The 19,772-nt window shown below is 48.6% G+C and overlaps 1 protein-coding gene across 1 annotated transcript in view; it reads right to left on the reverse strand.

Annotated features, from left to right (window-relative positions):
- LOC134761888 (chitobiosyldiphosphodolichol beta-mannosyltransferase-like) overlaps window positions 1-19,772 on the reverse strand; it is a 966,630-nt gene that overhangs the window by 266,504 nt on the left and 680,354 nt on the right. The window lies entirely within an intron of this gene.

The following is a 19,772-nucleotide window of genomic DNA, read 5'->3' on the forward strand; positions in this document are numbered from 1 at the left end:
GCCAGCCTCTGTGACTTCTGCTCCCTCCCTAGCTTTTCCGCCAGACCCCGCATGGTCCCACCCTGGCTGTGGGAAGCAGGGATCAGGGAGCATGGCTCAGTGCCAGTCTCCAGAACCCTGCCCACCCTGGCGTGGTGGCAGACATGGCTACCTGCAGCTGAGCTGCCAGTTCCTCTGAGTCCTCAAAGACCAGGCCATTTTCTTCATGTTTCACCAGCTCATGTAAACTGCAAAGAGAACCAAAGGAGCCTGAGAGCTGCCTGGAGAAGACACAAGAACCCTGGAGTGCCCAGCTGGGCTCCCATCCACCCCACGCTCAAGCCAGGCGGGGGTTGGAACAGGGGGTGTGGTTTCTGGGTGCTGGTTCTTAGATTTGGCATCTGAAGGGTTTAAAGGCCTGGGGGGGGTGCACATCAAAATGGCCAAACTGATTTGAGGAGGGAGCCTTAAGGAGGGTTTGTACCTTCTGTACTGGATGCTCTTCAAGGACTGAAGAATTATTTTTGCATGTTTTTGTTAGTTTCATGGCCATGGAACAAGTGAAGGCAAGCCCCTGGGGACGGGCTCAGCACATCAAAGATGACTTTTCTAGGGCACCAGGTTTGATCCCGACATTCCCTTAGCTCAGCTCACACAAGCGGCTCGCATCCCTGAATCCCATCCAGAGGCCGGCTCCTGAGCAGGTGCCAAGGGCTTAACTTGTGCTGGGGCTACTGCTTCTAGAATCTCCTCTACCGCTGCCCTTCCAAACACCTGTCTATGCTGGGTGGAGTGAGCCACAGCATGACACTCATTTAACTGATTCAAACCCACCATGTGAGCTTGGCCAAAAGGGACAATGGTGGGAGAGAAAGAAACAAAGAAAACCATGTAAGCCTGCAGGCAATTCCCGCCAATTCTACTCCAGGAGCAAAAGCCCCGAGTGGAGTTCTAGTATTTAAGGTGCTTTTTTTTTCATATTAGGTTGGTGCAAAAGTAATTGCCATTTTTTAATGGCAAAAACCGTGATTACTTTTGTACGAACCTAAATATAACATGAGCTCTAAATGGAAGCAACTACTTCAGTGAGGCTCAGCCCAGCCACAGTAACCGCAGGGCTCCTCCTCCTGGCCTCCAGTGTGTGCTGGACTGACCAAGGGGCAGGGCCTCACTGTGGGCAGCTCGCTCCGCACTGCTTTCCCCTCAGCGGTGGATCTGGGAAGCTATCCCCAGAAAGATTCGGGTTCTGCTCCTACCACTTGAAGTTCACGGCACACGCAGGTAAACAGCACCCGAACATGTCCACCAGCTTCATGGGCAGGTCCAGGCCACTGGAGGACGTGTCCAAACAGACACCCAGGTCCACCGACCCCACTAGGCAAGAGGGGTGGGTCAGAGCACTGGTCTCTGCCCTGGGAACACAAATCCTCCCAGCAAAGTGAGGCCAACATCCCCCGAGGGGAGTGAAAATTGGATAAGGCCCCCGATAGCCCCAAGCACAAGTGGCTTAAGCTGGTCAAGCAGCCACACGGCCTGGCTGGGACATCTGAAAATGTAAGTTGACACTTTCTCTATGTAACCACAATTTGGTTTTTTTTGCTGTTGTTTTGTTTTGTTTTGTTTCGTTTTGTTTTGAGACAGAGTCTCACTCTGTCACCCAGGCTGGAGTGCAGTGGCATAATCTCAGCTCACTGCAACCTCCACCTCCCAGGTTCACCTCCTGCCTGTAATCCCAGCATTTTGGGAGGCCAAGGCGGGCGGATCACCTGAGGTCAGGAGTTTAAGACCAGCCTGGCCAACATGGTGAAACCCCATCTCTATTAAAAAAAAATACAAAATTAGCGAAGCGTCGTGGCAGGTGCCTGTAATTCCAGCTACTCAGGAGGCTGAGGCAGGAGAATCGCTTGAACCCAGGAAGGCAGAGGTTGCAGTGAGTCAAGATCGTGCCATTGCACTCCAGCCTGGGCTACAAGAGCGAAACTCCGTCTCAAAATAATAATAATAATAATAATAATAAAAAAAAACCACAGCACACCCACCACAAACCAGCTGTCCGTGTGAAAATAAAGCCAAATAGCTTAACATTTCTAAAGACTAGCTGGGGCCAGGCATGATGGGTCATGCCTGGAATCCCAGCACTTATGGAGGCCAAGACGAGAGGATCACTTGAGGTCAGGGGTTCAAGACCAGCCTGGCCAACATGGTGAAACCGTCTCTACTAAAAATACAAAAATAAGCCAGGTGTTGTGGTGCTGTCCTGTAATCCTGTAATCTACTCGGGAGGCTGAGGTGGGAGAATCTCTTGAACCCAGGAGGCACAGGTTGCATGAACTGAGATCATGCACTCCAGCCTAGGCAATGGAGCAAGACTGTCTAAAACAAAGACTAGTTGGAGAATCCTGCCAGGAAAAGGCCCTCAGCCTCCAACAGCTCTGCTCACTCGAAGCTGGAAGATGCAGCTCTAGAGATGCATCAGGACCAAGCCACGACTCCCCACTTGGAGAAATCAATGGGGAAAGAGATGGAGGCAAAGGAGAACCATCTCACTGGGAGAGGTGAAGCCGTTTGACATATCGTCCCTGTACCTCCCAAAGCCACTGCCCTCCCACACCTGGGCAACAGTGGCCCCAACCCCAGGCCCAGCCCTCCTGCAGGAAGGAAGAGGACTGAATGGAGGGTGTGGCAGGCTGAAAGGACGTGGCCTCCTCAAACCCCTTGGTAAAGGGCCTCTGGGGCCATCTGGCAGGGAAGGGCTGGCAAAACAGAAAGTAGCCTCCTCCAGGGAGTTCAGCCAGAGCCCAGGTCGTGTCCCCAAGTGGCCTTCAGAGCCACCTTTTCGTAAAAAGTACATCCTGCCCACCCCTGTTGCCCCTGCTTAACGCCCTGCCTAATGCCCTGCCTCCTCCCTGAGCCTCCTGCTGGCCTCTCACCTAGAAGCAGGGGTAGTCCTCGGCCCTCTAGCCAGGGGGTGCAGACCTGGATGTGCTGGAAATGCTTCTGGTGGATGAGGCGGCTGTAATACTCCCTCAGAGGCCCTTTGCCTTCACAGAGAAGAGCAGACACTGCCATGGACCCATCTCTGTCCCTGCCACATGGCCCCAAGCCCAAGACACTCCCCGCTAGGAGGGATCCTTTTCCCAGAAGCTCCACCCCTCGGCAGCTCCAGTCAGGCCCCATCTGGGCCCTTCCAGAAGCAACCCAGGAGCCCCGAGACCTGCAGAGGTGTGTGCACCCTGACCCCTGACGCATAGCCCTGCACCTGCAGCCAGCTGGCCTCAGGCTGCAAACATGGCGGGGTAAGCACTGGCCTGGCACCTGACCGCCCACTAGGTGGACCCAGCCTTCTGTCTGTGTTGTGCACAGGGGACACGAGGACTCCCACTGCCCTAGCGCAGAGCACATGGCCCAGGTTCCAAGCCGCCCCTGCCCTGCCACAGCCCCCAGAGCACATGAGGCTGGTTCCAAGACGCCCCTGCCCTGCCACTGCCTCCAGAGCACGTGGCACGTGTTCCAAACCACTCCTGGGAGCCTAGAGGCCAGAGGAGGGAGGAGAGCAGGACCAGCAGCTGGCCCAGGCCCCGCCTCTTCCCAAACCACTTCCGCTTTTCTCCCTCCTCACTGAGTCACCTTGAAAGGGCTCAGCAGCAGTAACTGTGGGACAGGGGCTCTTCCGTTTGAAAAATTAAAAGAGGTTTGGTTAAGGCACCAATGACATGGCCGGGCACAGTGGTTCATATCTATAATTCCAGCATATTGGGAGGCCAAGGCAGGTGGATCACTTGAGGTCAGGAGTTCAAGACCAGCCTGGCCAACATGGTGAAACCCTGTTTCCACTAAAAATACAAAAATAAGCTGGGTGTGGTGGGCACCTGTAGTCCCAGCTACTCGGGAGGCTGAGGCATGAGAATTGCTTGGATGTGAGAGGCGGAGGTTGCAGTGAGCTGAGATCGCACCACTGCACCCCAGCCTGGGCGACAGAGACTTTGTCTCAAAAAAAAAAAAATAAAGACACCAATGACGTAACAACAAAGAAAAGATGCCTGGAAACTACTGAAAAAGTAGAAAGCTTGGTATCTACAGATTCAAATCTGGGCTCCCTGCCCTGCTGTGAAACCCTCTGAGCCTCAGTTTCCCACATGCCAAGCAGTATAAGACCCTATGGCAGAGAGCTGCAGTGAGGATTAAGGAGACAAGATGGTGGGAAGCACAGGGTAAAGGCTGCGTGCCCCTCCCCCTCTGCCATCCCCCAACCAAACAGACACCCAGGGTCCCAGGCGGTACCTGTTATCACACAGACGACAGAAGGAAGGTTGTGTCCATCAAGAGTCAGTTGTTCAAACTCTGTGTTTAAAAAAAGAAACAATTCTACATGGAATTTCTGATAGAGTTTTTTTTTTTTTTTTTTTACTGACAGACTCTCGCTCTGCCACCCAGGCTGGAATGCAATGGCATGATCTCAGCTCACTGCAACCTCTGCCTCCCGAGTTCAAGTAATTCTCATGCATCAGCCTCCCAAGTAGCTGGGATTACAGGCACCCACCACCATACCTAGCTAATTTTTGTATTTTTAGTAGAGACAGGTTTCGCCATGTTGGCCAGGTTGGTCTCAAACTCCTGACCTCAGGTGATCTGTCTGCCTCGGCCTCCCAGAGTTCTAGGATTACAAGTGTGAGCCACCATGCCCATTCAGAAAAAAATTTTTAAATAAACAATAGCCAGAGTCACCTGGTCAGGGGGAGAAAGTGCACTGCTCTGGCAGGGAGGCCACCAGCCTCTGTGAGATACTCTCCTGGAGGGGGCATTTCAGCCTCAGGGCCTGGTCACTCAATGACCCAACTGGGGATTCAGTGTGGCCCACCTCCACCACCCCTACTGTCCCCAGGCTGCCCCACCCAGTAGCCCGGGACAGGAACATGCTGCAGGCCAGGCAAGCAGCTCACAGCTAAGTGGCCCCGACAAGACCAGAGCTCCTCACCGCAGCCACACACCTACTTTCTAAAGCTGTCAGCAGGATAGAGAAGTCTTCCTCCTCTATGAGAAGAGAATTGAATGTCAGGGGCCTGTTTCTAGACACCACTCTTCCAGCTCACACGCCCTCCCCTTCTCATTGAGACCGTGGCGGGGTGGGGGCATGCAGGACTGGCAGGTGTGAGGAGAACACAGGTTGGCCAGGTGCCCGTCACACCAACCCCAAGTGCCCCAGGGGTCGTGCAGACCTGTCCAGCTTGTGCTGCTGACCAGCAGGGCTGGCCGCTCGTGGAGACGCGTCAACAGCCCGCTCCCAGCATCCCACTCCGTGAAGGCCGACTGCTCCGTGGCTGATTCCTCAGGTTCTGAGCTGAATGAGCAGAAAAAAACCCTGTGAGAGGCCACAGAGCAGGCCCAGGACCCAGAACGGGCATCTCCTGTCATGGTAAGGCCGCAGGCTCCCAACGGTTGGGGTGCCCGGCTGCATCAGCAGCACCAGGCCACCCCTGCCATCCGAGGACTGGGCTTGCTTTCTGTAATATTGTTGCTGGGTGTTAAGGTTACAACAGCAAACAAGACTGACTAATTCCTTTTCTCCACGGGACTTACTGTCTTATCATCCCCTGGACTCAAGATGAGGGTGCTAGGACGCCCTCCCACACCACCCCAGCTTGCCCAGGGGCGCACCTCAGGGTATGTGGACCTGCACAAAGGTCCCTTCCTTAGCCCCATGAGACACCCCAGGGCACACACAGGTCCACAGATCCTGCCACAGGCCTGGGAACCCATTGGCAGGAGAGTAAGACAGTGCAGGGGTCCACAAACATTTCTTAAAGGGCCAGAAAGTAAATACTTCAGGCTTTGCGGGCCACAGGTTCTCTGTTGCAAACCGCTATTCTGCTATTGTAGCTCAAAGGCGGCTGCAGACAACTGAGAAGTTAATGAGTGTGTTGTGTCCCAATGAAACTTGATTTACAAAAGCAGGAGACTGGCCTGTAGCCTTAGTTTGCCAACCCCTGTCTGAGTGGGTTCCCAGGTCTGCAGTGAGAAGGGGAGAGGCCAGGGCAGTGGCGAGCAGGAGAGAAGGCAGCCGAGGATGGGAGGCCTACCGGGCCCCGAACGGAGAGTGCGTGCCGCCCAGCTTTATGAAGAGCCGGTGCTGCAGGTCCAGAGGTGCCTCTTTAAAGAAAGATGCCGGCTTGTCGTAGATGGTCACAGCCCTGCAATGAAATCGTGGCAGGGCTATTGCATTAGTCCAGCGTGGAGGCTACTTTCTGCTCAAACCACTCATTTGGGTCCCGCTCCCAACGTCACCCATCCTCAGCAAAACAACCTTTATTTCCTTCTTCCTGGTTTCCATAAAGTTCCCCTGAAGCCCTGAGGAATCACCGAATGAAAGGGACTTTTTACAAACAGGAAACTTAAGTGGAGTGCCAATACACAACATGGATTGCACCAGGCTAGGTCTAAGATAAAACCAGACTGTGGACAACAGGACAGATAAGACCCACATGGCTCTGCACTGCCTGGGTCTGTTATTGTGTGGAGGAATGCCTTAGTCTGTTGCTCCTGTGGGTGTAGCTAAAGCACGAACCAGGAGTCTTCATCCTTAGAAAGCAATTAGACAGACACCTGAGAACCAATCACAAACTGCAGCCTTCCACAGAACCTTCTGGAACCTTCTGGAATGTAAGTCATTACTGCCAGAGGGTCTTTGATGAGAGTCTACTCTCCACCATTTGTCTTCAAAGAGAATACCCACATATTCTCTTTCCATGGAAAGGTAAGTTATTAGAGTTTATGCAGTCTGGTATATTAATTGAGAGCTTTACTTCAAAGAATGTCACGTTTACGATTTAGTCTCACAGACTGTGTTAAAAAGACAGTGTTGACTATTAAGTTGTAAATTACTATGATGATCATTATTATACAAGCAAGCTGTGAGAAATAAGCATTATCTCACAATATCTGCATTTTAGTGAAACTGAAGGAAGAATGTATTTGCTGGAATTACAGAAGCCTGAGAACCATAGGGGAATTCTCACTGCAGGGTATTCAGGGTCCAAAGCTGATTCTATTTTGCATGCTCAATCCTTCCTCAATTTATTTTTATTTATTTATTTATTTTTTGAGACAGGGTCTCACTCTGTCACCCGGGCTGGAGTGCCTTGGTGCAATCTCAGCTCACTGCAACCTTGCCTCCCAGGTTCAAGTGATTCTCCTGCCTCAGACTCCAGAGTAGCTAGGGTTTCAGGCATCCACCACGAAGCCCAGCTAATTTTTGTATTTTTAGTAGAGATGGGATTTCACCATGTTGGCCAGGCTGGTCTCGAACTCCTGACCTCAGGTAATCCTCCTGCCTCGGCCTCCCAAAATGCTGGGATTACAGGCATGAGCCACTGTGCCCGACCCTCAATTTTATTTTTCTATTTATTTATTTATTTATTTAGAGATGGATTTTCACTCTTCTCCCCCAGGTTGGAGTGCAGTGGCGTGATCTCGGCTCACTGCTACTTCTGCCTCCAGGATTCAAGCGATTCTCCTACCTCAGCCTCCCGCGTAGCTGGGATTATAGTCACGCACCCCTAAGCCTGGCTAATTTTTGTATTTTTAAGTAGAGACAGGGTTTCACCATGTTGGCCGGGCTGGTCTCGAACTCCTGACCTCAGGTGATCCACCCGCCTCGGCCTCCCAAAATGCTGAGATTACAGGTGTGAGTCACTGCACCTGACCCTTCAATTTAATTTTAATAAAATTATCAAGGAAATAAGCCACAAAAGGACAATGTGCAAAGTTTAGAACAGAGCTGTCCAATAGAAATATAATGTAATCCACATGTGTAATATTAAATAATTTAGTCACCACATTAGAAAAAATAAAAGGGGTGAAATGAATTCTCCTAATAAACTTTAACCAATATATTCAAAATATTATTATTTCAACATTAAAGAATACTTAAAAATTCTTAATGGATATTTTATGTTCTTTTTTTTTTTTTTGCTTATGAAGGCTTGGAAATCTAGTGTATGTTTTACACTAACAGCATATCTCAATTGAGATGGCCACATCTCAAGTGCCCAGTAGCCACATGTGGCCTGAGACCACGACTTTGGACAGTACAGCTTTAGGTGAGTCTAGGGCAGGGCAGAGGGCGGCACTTGGGATCAGGTGTGGAGCCTGGGGCCTTGTTTAGCACCCTTTGGTGAGGGCACTTTCTTTCCATAAAACCCAGGTCAAGCGTGCCTCACAAAGGGGCCAGTGGAGGTGCCTCAGTTTGCTTGGGAGCTTGGCCTCTCCAGCTTGCCTTCCTACTGCCTGGAAGAAGATTGGTGTCCTCTTGCCTTCTCTAACCCCTTTCCCAAGAACCCTCCCAGAATTTAGTCCTATGAAGGGCCAGGGGTGCAAGGAGTCACCCACACAATGACAGGACCCACCAGCGGTACCAGAAGTTGGCCAGCCCTACTCATCCAAATTCTTTTCTGCCAGCTGGACATCACAAGGATTTCAGACTGCCATCCTGTGGCAACTCCATTTTGGGGTCTGGGGATGTAAGGGTTACTGTATTTGTCCATTCTCATTCTGCTAATAAAGACATACCTGAGACTGGGTAATTTGTAAAGAAAAAGAGGTTTAATGGATTCACAGATCTACATGACTGGGGAGGCCTCATGATTATGGCAGAAGGTGGAGGAGGAGCAAAGTCACATCTTACATGGCAGCAGGCAAGAGAGTTGTGCAGGGGAGCTCCCCTTTATAAAACCATTAGATCAGGAAGGGCACAGTGACTCACATCTCTAATCACAGCACTTTGAGAAGCCAAGGTGGGTGGATCACCTGAGATCAGGAGTTTGAGACCAGCCTGGCCAACATGTTGAAACCCCATCTCTAATAAAAATACAAAAATTAGCCAGGTGTGATGGCTCATGCCTGTTGTCCCAGATTCTCAGGAGGCTGAGGCACGAAAATTGCTTAAATCCAGGAGGCAGAGGTTGCAGTGATCTGAGATCACGCCACTGCACTCCAGCCTGGGCAACAGAGTGAGACTTAGTCTCAAAAACAGAAAAAAAGAATTAGATATTGTGAGACTTATTCAATGTCATGGGAACAGCAGGGGAAAGACCCACCCCATGATTTAGTTACCTCCCACTAGGTCCTTCCCACAGCGTGTGATGATTATGGGAACTACAATTAGAGATTTGGGTGGGGACACAGCCACACCATATCAGTTACTGAGCTGGGCATCTTCTTCCTTGAATGCATACTGCCCTCTGAGGCACTTCCTGGTTAACCTCATTCCACAGCTGAGAAAACCCAGGCTTGGCACGGGCAAGGGATCTGACCCAACGTCTCCCATCTTATTAGTGGAAGGACCAAGACTGGACCCACAACTGTGCTCCTGTTTTGAGTCACCATGCTGCCAAGATCGGATCTCAAAACAAGCAGACATGGAGGCTCAGAAAGTCCCCAGCCTAGAACTTTCCTGTCAACCCAATGACACTAAAGGCTAAGCTGGCTGCTTATTATTCTGGATTCACACTAGAATGACCTTGGGGTGTGTTTCACACATGCTGATGTCTGGAGTTTCACCTCCAGCTAACTGACTATGAATCTCTGGGTTGGGGCCTGGACGCTGATATTCATGCAGAGCTTCTGAGATTATCCTATTGCATTGCCAAGATCGACACCTGAGGAAACATTGCACACTTTTTCATTCATTTAGTTATTAAATATGTAATATTTATTATTATTTTTCCAGACACAGAAGCTTTGCAAGAATAGTACAAAGACATCCTTTATACCCTTCGCTGAGATTCCCCAGTGCTACCATTTTATCCCATTTGCTTTATTATTTTCTAAGTGGCAGATGAGTTATCCTTTACCCCTAAATATTCCTGTGTATTCCTTAATAACAAGGACTTTCTCTTATATAACCAAGGCAACGATCAAAATCTGGAAACTAACCCTGCTACAATACGGTTTTCTAATATGTGGACCTCATTCAGATTTCGCCAGTTAACAAAATAATGTACATTGGAGCAAACGATCATCCCAGTTCATGCGTTATTTTCAGTTGTGTCTCTGTAGGTCCCTTTTAGTGTGGAACAGCTCCTCAGTTTTTCTTTATCTTTCATGGTATTGGCATTCTTGAAGAACGCAAGACGGTTATTTGGTAGACTGTCCCTTACTTTGGATTTGGCTGATGTTTCTTTGTGGTGATATTCTTATGCATTTGGGGTGGGACTATCACAGCAATGGTGTCATGTTCTCTGTGCATCGCATCAGGAGGGACATGCTCATGGTTTACACCATTACACCAAAGTGAATGTTGATCGTTCAGTGAAGGTGGACGCAGGTTCATTGCATTATATTGCAGAAGCCATCATCAGCCATACTCGCTCTGATTAACCAATCATCTTACGTAGCCATTTATCTAACAATGCTGTAAGGGTCTTGAACTCAGGGTAAGCAAGCCTTAAAGCAGAGGAGAAGAAAGAAAGGAAGGCTCTAGAACCTGGAGCTTTGGCAAAGGGGGCAGGTGTCGGGAACGCACCACCAAAGTTCCTCCTGGCATTAGGATGAAGAGGAAGGAGAACATTCTATCTAGAAGGGGTTTGGGGTTAGCCAGAGGGGTGTGGGAGAGTCAGAGTCTGCCCACTTGTGGTTTTGCTGAGGGCTACACTGGGTAGACAGGTCTTTCATTGCTGCTCTTGAAAATTTTGTTTCGCAATCCTTCATCTAAAACGGAGCAATTCCGTTTTTCTAAGTTTTGGCCCACTTTGCTTCATCTGTCTTCTCTTCTCTTATTTTTAGAGACAGGGCCTTGCTCTGTTGCCCAGGCTGGAGCACAGTGATGTGATCATAGGTCACTGCAGCCTTGACCCCCTGGGCTCAAGCAATCCTCCTGCCTTAGCCTCCTGAGTAGCTGGGACTACAGGTGTGCACCACTGCACCTGGCTAATTTATTATATTTAGTTTAGTTATTGTAGAGACAAGGTCTCACTTTGTTGCCCAGGCTGATCTTGGACTCTTGGCTTCAAAGGATCCTCCCAGCTCGGCCTCCCAAAGTGTTGAGATGACAGGCATGAGCCACCACTCCCACCTCTGTCTTTTCTCTTGGGATTAATGACTTCCACATTAGCTCCAGGAATAATTTCTGTTAAGGTCATGCCTGGCTTGACACTTCTGGTAACTCCCGTTGTTTAATCTATTGCTTATCTCCAGAACCCATTTGATGCTTCCTACTTCAAAGTGCACTAGCGCCTGTCAGCTTGAAGGCATCCCCTGAGCTGCTGGCAAACAAGGCCTTTTTACCCACAGATTAACATCTTATTTGTTTTAATAAATGATCAAAAGTTGGTTTGCCTCCTGTGCGTATGTTGGTTGGGGCCAAGAGCTGATTGTGGTGATTTCTGTCCACCTGGGACCTCAGGCCTCCTGGTGGCCCCTGAACAAAAGTGAGGTAGGCAGAGCAATGAGCAGGGTTCCCCGTCTGCCTCGCTGCCATCGGTATTTCTGCCTGTGGTTGTCTTTGGCACGTTATCAGGATGTGTCACTCCCTCATCTTTGTTCCCTCTCCTTCTTGTATTTACCTTCACCTGGGCTGCTAAGTGCTGCAGGAGAAACATCGGGTTGTTGTGGAGATTGTGGCCACAACAAATTTAGGTTCCCCACCCTCAGGTTGTCCCTCACTAGTCTCTTCCTCATACCTTTGAAGAAAACAACTCGTGGAGGTCGTCTTATTCGTAAAGGTGAACATTTCACAGAGCAGGGCACTGTTGTGGGTTGAATTGCATCCCCTCTCCCACAAAAGACTTCTTGGAGTCCTGACCCCCAGTACCTCAAAATGTGACATATTTGGAGATACTCATTGCAAAGGTAGTCAAGTTAAAATCAGGTTGGTAGAGTGGGCTTTATCCAGTATAATGGGTGTCCTTATGGAAAGGGGAAATTGGCCAGGTGCAGTGGCTCATGCCTGTAATCCTAGCACTTTGGGAGGCTGAGGCAAGAGGATCACTTGAGGCCAAGGTTCAAGAACAACCTGGCCAACATAGGGAGACTCCTGTCTCTATTAAAAAGATAATTAATAAAATAGGCCGGGCAAAGTGACTCATGCCTGTAATCCTAGCACTTTGGGAGGCTGAGGCAGGAGGATCACTTGAGGCCAAGGTTCAAGACCAACCTGGCCAACATAGCAAGACCCCCATCTCTATTGAAAAATAATAAAATAGGCCAGGCACGGTGGCTCATGCCTGTAATCTTAGCAGTTTGGGAGGCCGAGGTGAGTGGATCCCTTGAGGTCAGGAGTTCAAGACCACCCTGGCCAACATGGTGAAACCTGTCTCTACTAAAAGTACAAAAACATTAGCTGGGCACAGTGGTGGCCACCTGTAATCCCAGCTACTCAGGAGGCTGTGGCAGGATAATTGCTTGAACCCGGGAGGCGGAAGTGGCAGTGAGCCAAGATTGCACCACTGCACTCCAGCCTGGGTGACAGAGCAGGTTTCTGTCTCTAAATAAATAAATAAATAAAATTATATATATCTATATATATATACACACACTACATATATGTGTATTAGTGTGTGTAGATGTAGACATAGATATAGATATAGATATAGATATATGGAAAGGGGAAAATTTGGACACAGATGCACACAGGGAGAAGGCCACGTGAAGACTGGACTTCAGCTGCCACAAGCTAAGGAGTTGGTGGAAGCTGGGAGGGAGATCCTTCCCCTAGCATCCTCAGAGGGAGCGTGGCCCTGACAATGCCTTCATCTCAGCCTGCTGGCCTGCAGGTGTGAGCCGACGCATTTCTGTAGTTCTAAGCCATTCAGCTTGTGGTACCTTGTTATAGCAGCCTGAGGCATTTAATACAGCAGCATTCTGAGCCCTTCCCATATAAACTCTTCATTTAATCTTCACTACAACAGCCCCGCCCATAAGTGCTGTTGTTATTGTCTTCATTTTATCTTCTTTTTATCCATGATGTCTGCAGCACAGAGAGGTTCAGTAATTTGCTCATGGTCACTTGAGATAATAAAACCCCACTCTAGGGAACCTCTCATGCCTGCTTCTGGCTGTCACCTTCCCTCTCCCCTTTCCTCCTGTCCCCTTCCTCTCCATCTCCTTTATGAGGCCTTCTTTGCTGTCCCATCTCTTCTTTGTGTTTTTACTTTTTATTAATTTTTTTGTGGGCGGTGGAAATGGGGTCTCGCTATGTTGTTCAGGCTGATCTTGAACTCCTGGCCTCGAGCTATCCTACTGTCTCAGCCTGAGTAGCTGGGATTACAGGTGTGAGCCACCATACCCAGTTGTTGTCCCATCTCCTAAATGTCTGCGTTCCCCAGCATCCCTGCCCAAAGTTCCTGCCTCAGTAGCCCCTCCTGAGCCTCAGTCACCACCTGTGCTGATGAATTGCTGCTCGCCCTCCTCTCAGGCAGGATGCCCCATGGCCACTGCAGGCTCAGCCCATCCACAACAGATTCACAAAGCCTGTCCTTCAATGCTGGATTTCCTAGATTTCCCTGCAAATAGTACCACCAGCTTAAAACCCTGCAGCCATGCCTAAATCCTCTATCTTCCTGTACCCCACATCCCCACGACCAACCCTTGCTGATTTTATGGCTAAATCCCTTTCTTGACAGTCAGAACCAGCTGCAGAATTTGCAAGGCCCAGTGCAAGATGAAAACATGGGCCCCCTTATTCAAAAATCAGAGGAAAACACTGCTGAAGTATTAAAATATAAAGCATTTTCTTTCTTCTGTGGTCTCTGTGTCTCAATTTCTCATGATGCTTTCATTTGTTATTTAATGTCCTTCTAAGTAAAAAAACAATTAACATTTTAAGTTACTAGTATGGATTATACCGTTCCTCTTTACATTGTGCAATGCCAGATTTAAATAGGAACATTGGACTCAAATGTGGAATCACAGAAATGACATAATTTGTACTTTGCATGTGGGTTTTTTTGCCTCACAGAAACAGTGAGACATTGCAGGAAACTAATTCAGCTGTTTTTGTTTGTTTGTTTGTTTTTGTTTTTTTCCCTGACACAGAGTCTTGCTCTCTTGCCCAGGCCGGAGTGCAGTGGTGAGATCTCAGCTCACTGCAACCTCTGCCTCCCAGGTTCAGGCCATTCTCCTGCCTTAGCCTCCTGAGTAGCTGGGATTACAGGAACCTGCCACCACACCCGCCTAATTTTTGTATTTTTAATAGAGACGGGGTTTCACCATGTTGGCCAGGCTGGTCTCAAACTCCTGATCTTGTGATCCACCCACCTTGGCCCCCCAAAATGCTGGGATTACAGACAGGAACCACCACACCCTGCCAATCAGCTGTTTTTATTTCACTTTTTCACACCTATACAATCTACCACCACTCTCTACCTTTGGCTTACTGATATGTAAGGAAGAATTGAAAGGAAAAATAACTATGACTCTGCTATCTTTGCCTCTCCTATGTCATCATTTCCAGTGGAAGTGGCTGGCTACTACAGGGAATCAGATGAATAGAAAAGGCTGGGAGAGAGTTCCTTGTTTGTTCCTGTTTCTTAGAATGCCATTGACTTGGTTTTCAATTCTGATTCTATAATAAGAGAAAGTGCGACCTCTTGGTGCTGTGAGCATCTCTCACAGACTCCGTTGTGGACATAGTAGGCTTCCCTTATGCTCACTTGGAGACTTGCTGGGCTCCCATGCACTGCAGACCCCCCAAGATTCTATGCTCAGGACATGGCAGACACGCCATGGGGAGTGCGGTGGCAAGGGATGGGGGTAACTCATATTATTGGTGTCTTGTCTGCCCACACACATGTTCTATTGCCCCGTTGGATTTCACCGATAAAACATAGGTTCAGACTGGGTGCAGTGGCTCATGCCTGTAATCCCAGCACTTTGGGAGGCTGAGGTGGGCAGATCACTTGAGGCCAGGAGTTCAAGATCAGCCTGGCCAATACGGTGAAACCCACTCTCTACTAAAAATACAAAAATTAGCCAGGCGTGGTGGCAGGTGGCTGTAGTTCCAGCTACTTGGTAGGCTGAGGCAGGAGAATCACTTGAGCCTGGGAGGTGGAGGTCGCAGTGAGCAAAGATGGTGCCAGTGCACTCCAGCCTGGGTGACAGAGCGAGATTTTTTCTCAAAACAAAACATAGATTCAAACATAAAATGAGGAGGAATTTTAAGACAGTGACAGCAGAGCATTAAGCCAAGCTCGGGGTCCCTCTCAGTATGGGGTCCTGTGTGACTGCACAGGCCAAACACCCATGAATTCATCTCAATTTCCATCCCTCTCACACTCTTCCCCACTGCTGTGGTCTCAGTTGGCACCTTCCTCATTTCTACTCCGGAGGACTGCCCGTAACCTGATTTCTTCAAGGGGCTCTCCAGTCTATCAGACGCAGGCCAACCCAGGGTTTCTCTGCATTGCAATCCAACCAGCATCACCCACCTGCTTACCAGCCTGCAGTAGCTCCCATGTCCCTTCAGGTTAAAATTCAGACTTCTTAGCAAGGCACTGCTTATTTCTCCAGCCTCTATGACAGCCTCACACCCTACAATCGAGCTCTGCTGATCCTGGAGAAGCTCCCTCTGAGCCTTTGCACACCTGTCTCTGCTACTTGAGGGTGATTTCCACCTGGTTACCTCCTGGTGTCACCTCCCACCTGGAAGCCTTCCTCATCTCCGGGGTGGGTCAGATGTAGCCGTTTTTGCCCTCTCCCTATACACCCTGTGTTTCCTCTCTCTCAGCATTCATCTCGTGATGTACAATAAGCAATTGACTAACTTGTCCTTAAGGCCAGGGCCATACCAGGTCTTCTTGGTGACAAATGAGGGAGCAGCGAGTACTTTTGCCCTCTAATGGCATCTGTGGATCACTAGCTGGAGGCCTTGGGGCTCTAAGAGCCAAGCTATTCAAGTGCTACAAATAACACCGCATGGCCCCCGGTCTTTCCTGTTTCCTCCCTGCATCTATCAAGAAGTAGCAGCTGTTTTTTGAAGCCCTGCTTTCCTTCCCACGGCTTTGCTCACCTCCACCCTGCTTGGCCTCCAAACTCAGAGCTTTAACTTTCCTATAAATACAGTTTCTCTCCAAGTCAACTTGATTCATTCATGCAGGGTCCTAGTTCTCTCTCTCTGCCATTCCAATTCTCCTCTTTCCATTACATTTAAGAGAACCCAGGCTGGGCATGGTGGCTCACACCTGTAATCCCAGCACTTTGAGAGGCCAGAGCAGGTGGATCGTCTGAGGTCAGGAGTTTGAGACCAGCGTGGCCAATATGGCAAAACCCCATCTCTACTAAAAAACAAAAATTAGCTGTGTGTGGTGGCGCATGCCTGTAGTCCCAGCTACTTGGGAGGCTTAGGCAGGAGAATCACTTGAACCTGAGAGGCAGAGGTTGCAATCACACCACTGCACTCCAGCTTGGGTGACAGAGTGAGACTGTCTCAAAAAATACCCCAAAACGACCAAGAAAATGACATTCATTTATGGTATAAGAGCGGAAACCAAAAGGCAGAGGTTCCTCGATGGAGCTCTGCTGGGACTGTGCATATCAGCCATTCAACCTCTTCTCCACCCGGCACACATCCAGAAAAGCCCCGCTGGGATTGATTTAGGGGCTATAAGTAAACATTATCAAGTAGGTGAATTTGCAGCTACAGAATCTGCAGGTAATGAGGATTGATTGTAGATGCACCAATGAACTGGAGGTCAGATTTTCAACTTAACCATCCAGGAGATGGCCAGCAACCAAGAGCTAGAAAAAAGGATTCCTGGAGGGTGGTGAAGAAAATAGAAGTCTCAGAGGCTCAGAGACAGATGAATGTAATCCCTCAGCTGTCACCTGAGCTGTGGCTATAAAATGAGGCAACAGATTAAAAATAGTAAGCATAAAATTGAGGCCAGGCTCGGTAGCTCATGCCTGTAATCCCAGCACTTTGGAAGGCCAAGGCAGGTGGATCATCTGAGGTCGGGAGTTAGAGACCAGCCTGGCCAACATGGTGAAACTCCATCTCTACTAAAAATACAAAAAAATTAGCCAGACGCGGTGGCACATGCCTGTAATCCCAGCTACTCAGGAGGCCGTGGCAGGAGAATTGCTTGAACTGGGGAGGAGGAGGTTGCAGTGAGCTGAGATCTCACCATAGCACTCCAGCCTGGGCAACAGAGCAAGACTACATCTCAAAAAAAAAAAAAAAAAAAAAAAAGATTGGGGCAGTCAGAAGCGACCACCATCAACAAAGGAAGGATGAGGGGGAGTGAATAAAGGGTCTACAGGAGAATTAAGAAAGTGTGGGGTCTTGGGGCCATTCGGTGAAGTGGAGCCAGGTCACTGGCGAGTGTGCCAGGGAATCAATTAAGCATGAATATGAAGCTTGAGGCCAGGCCAGCATAATTGCCGTGTGGGCGCCTGTATTTCTTCACATTTGCTGACTGTCAATCCAGCCTCCTGTGCTTCTGCGAAATACAAAGGAAGAAATGCTGTGACTTCCCCTCACTCTAAGGTGAAACCAAAGAAGGGGAAACTGAGAGACCTGTCCGAAATCCTCCACCGAGCCAATGGGGAGGCTGGAATAGATACAGCCGGTCAACTGAGCTGTTCTCTAGGCACGGCTTTTTGGATTTGCCACTTACATCTGTTTCAAGTTTTGGAAACTTCCAGGCTCGGGCTTTTTTGCTGCTTTGGGGAACAAAGCATGTTAGGTCAAGTGTACAGCAAACCTGTCCTGCTCCTAAATCCAGTCATCTTCAAAATAGATTTTTGAGGTTTATGGTGCTACTCTCCAAATGTCATTATCATCCTTAAAGTGAAAAAAAAGGTTTAATTATTATGAGCAGTGAAATTACCATATAATCTTCCAATTAACTGAATAAGGCACCAAATAAGTGCCCTCAAGCCTTACTTTCTACCTTGAAGTTAAGATAGGTATCATGCTTACCTTGATCATCCTACACATCCTCAAAGTGGGCAGAGTTGAAAGGCTGTCTAAGCGGGTGGGGTGGAAGGCGGTGCCCTTCCACCCTCCTGTCTGTTTGTCGAGCTCCGTTGGTCCTTCTGATTGGTTAGTGACCCTGAGTGTTTCTGAGAGCCTTTTGTTGTATGCCGGGGCAGAACCACTAATCTGGCCAATTCCAAGCAGAAAAGATCAAGTATAGATTTCATATCTGAGTTTTAAGTGCTAGTAAAAAGTTGCATTAAGTTATCAAATGCACTGCGATCCTGGCTTCATCACCAAGTGGCTCTGCAGTTTGAGGATTATGCTGCATCCCGAACAAAAGGAAAGAAAATTGTTCCGTTTAGATGCTTGGGGTAAAGGGGGATTGATCCAGTTACTTTTCAATTAATCTAAGTCAGATAGTGTTCTCTGCATAACTTTCTAAGGTTGGTACTTGGTCAAAGAACAAAGTGTTAATTTTTTTTTTTTTTTTTTTTTGAGATGGAGTCTCGCTCTGTCACCCAGGCCAGAGTGCAGTGGTGCAATTTCAGCTTACTGCAAGCTGCGCCTCCCGGGTTCATGCCATTCTCCTGCCTCAGCCTCCCAAGTAGCTGGGAATACGGGCACCCACCACCACATCCGGCTAATTTTTTGTATTTTTAGTAGAGATTGGATTTCACCGTATTGAAGGCCTTAGGTTGAAAAGGCATGAAGAAGTTTCTACCAGTCCTGTTTGAAATAAAATAGTAGTATAATCTAAAGATTGTAATACAAGACAAACACAGCACATTAAGAGTAACTTTTTAAAATTGGTTGACTGATGGGCTTGTCTCTCTCTCTCTTTCCATAGATGAGTGTGTAGCATATTACATAGAGAAATCTACAAGCCCTGGGTTATGTTGGTTGCTGATGAGGATTAATCAGAAGCTACTACTCACTTATTCACCTTTGATCTGCTCTTGTTCTGGTAGTCTTCTTCATTGTGTCATTCATTCAAGAACTGTTCGTTGGGCTGGGTGCAGTGGTTCACACCTGTAATCCCAGCACTTTCAGAGGCTGAGGCGGGAGGATCATGAGGTCAGGAGTTTGAGACCAACCTGGCCAACATGGTGAAACCCCACCTCTACTAAAAATACAAAAATTAGCTGGGCCTGATGGCAAGTGCCTGTAATCCCAGCTACTCAGGAGTCTGAGACAGGAGAATTGCTTGAACACCTGGGAGACAGAGGTTGCAGTGAGTTGAGATTGCGCCACTGCACTCCAGCCTGGGTGACGGAGCAAGACTCCATCTCGGGAAAAAAAAAAAAATTGCATGGTCATGTCAGCATCCTCCCCATCCTCCCTTCCCCAGATCAACCAAAAAATGGAGAAAAATCTAGAAGGCCACTCCTTTAGACCACTAATGCTAAGTATGAGTGCACACTCACAAAGCGTGCAAGTCAGCTATATTAGTTCATTCTTGCATTCCTATAAAGAAATATCTGAGACTGGTAATTTATACTTGATCTTAGCGAAAAGGCTGAGAAGCAATGGGATTGGGTAATTTATAAGGAAAGAGGTTGAATTGTCTCACTCTTCTGCAGACTGTACGGGAAGCATAGCAGCTTCTGCTTCTGGTGAGGCCTCAGGAAGCTTTCAATCATGGCAGAAGATGAATGAGGAGCAGTCCTCTTACATGGCAGGAGCAGTAGCCACAGACAATGACTGGGGGAGGTGCTGTGCACTTTTTTTTTTTTTGAGACAGAGTCTTGCTCTGTCACCCAAGCTGGAGTGCAATGGCGTGATCTTGGCTCACTGCATCCTCTGCCTCCTGAGCTCAAGTGATTCTCCTGCCTCAGCCTCCTAAGTACCTGGGATTACAGGCGCCCGCCACCATGCTGGCTAC

Source organism: Pongo abelii, chromosome 7, assembly GCF_028885655.2.
Source record: "Pongo abelii isolate AG06213 chromosome 7, NHGRI_mPonAbe1-v2.0_pri, whole genome shotgun sequence".
NCBI classification, from domain to species: Eukaryota; Metazoa; Chordata; class Mammalia; order Primates; family Hominidae; genus Pongo; species Pongo abelii.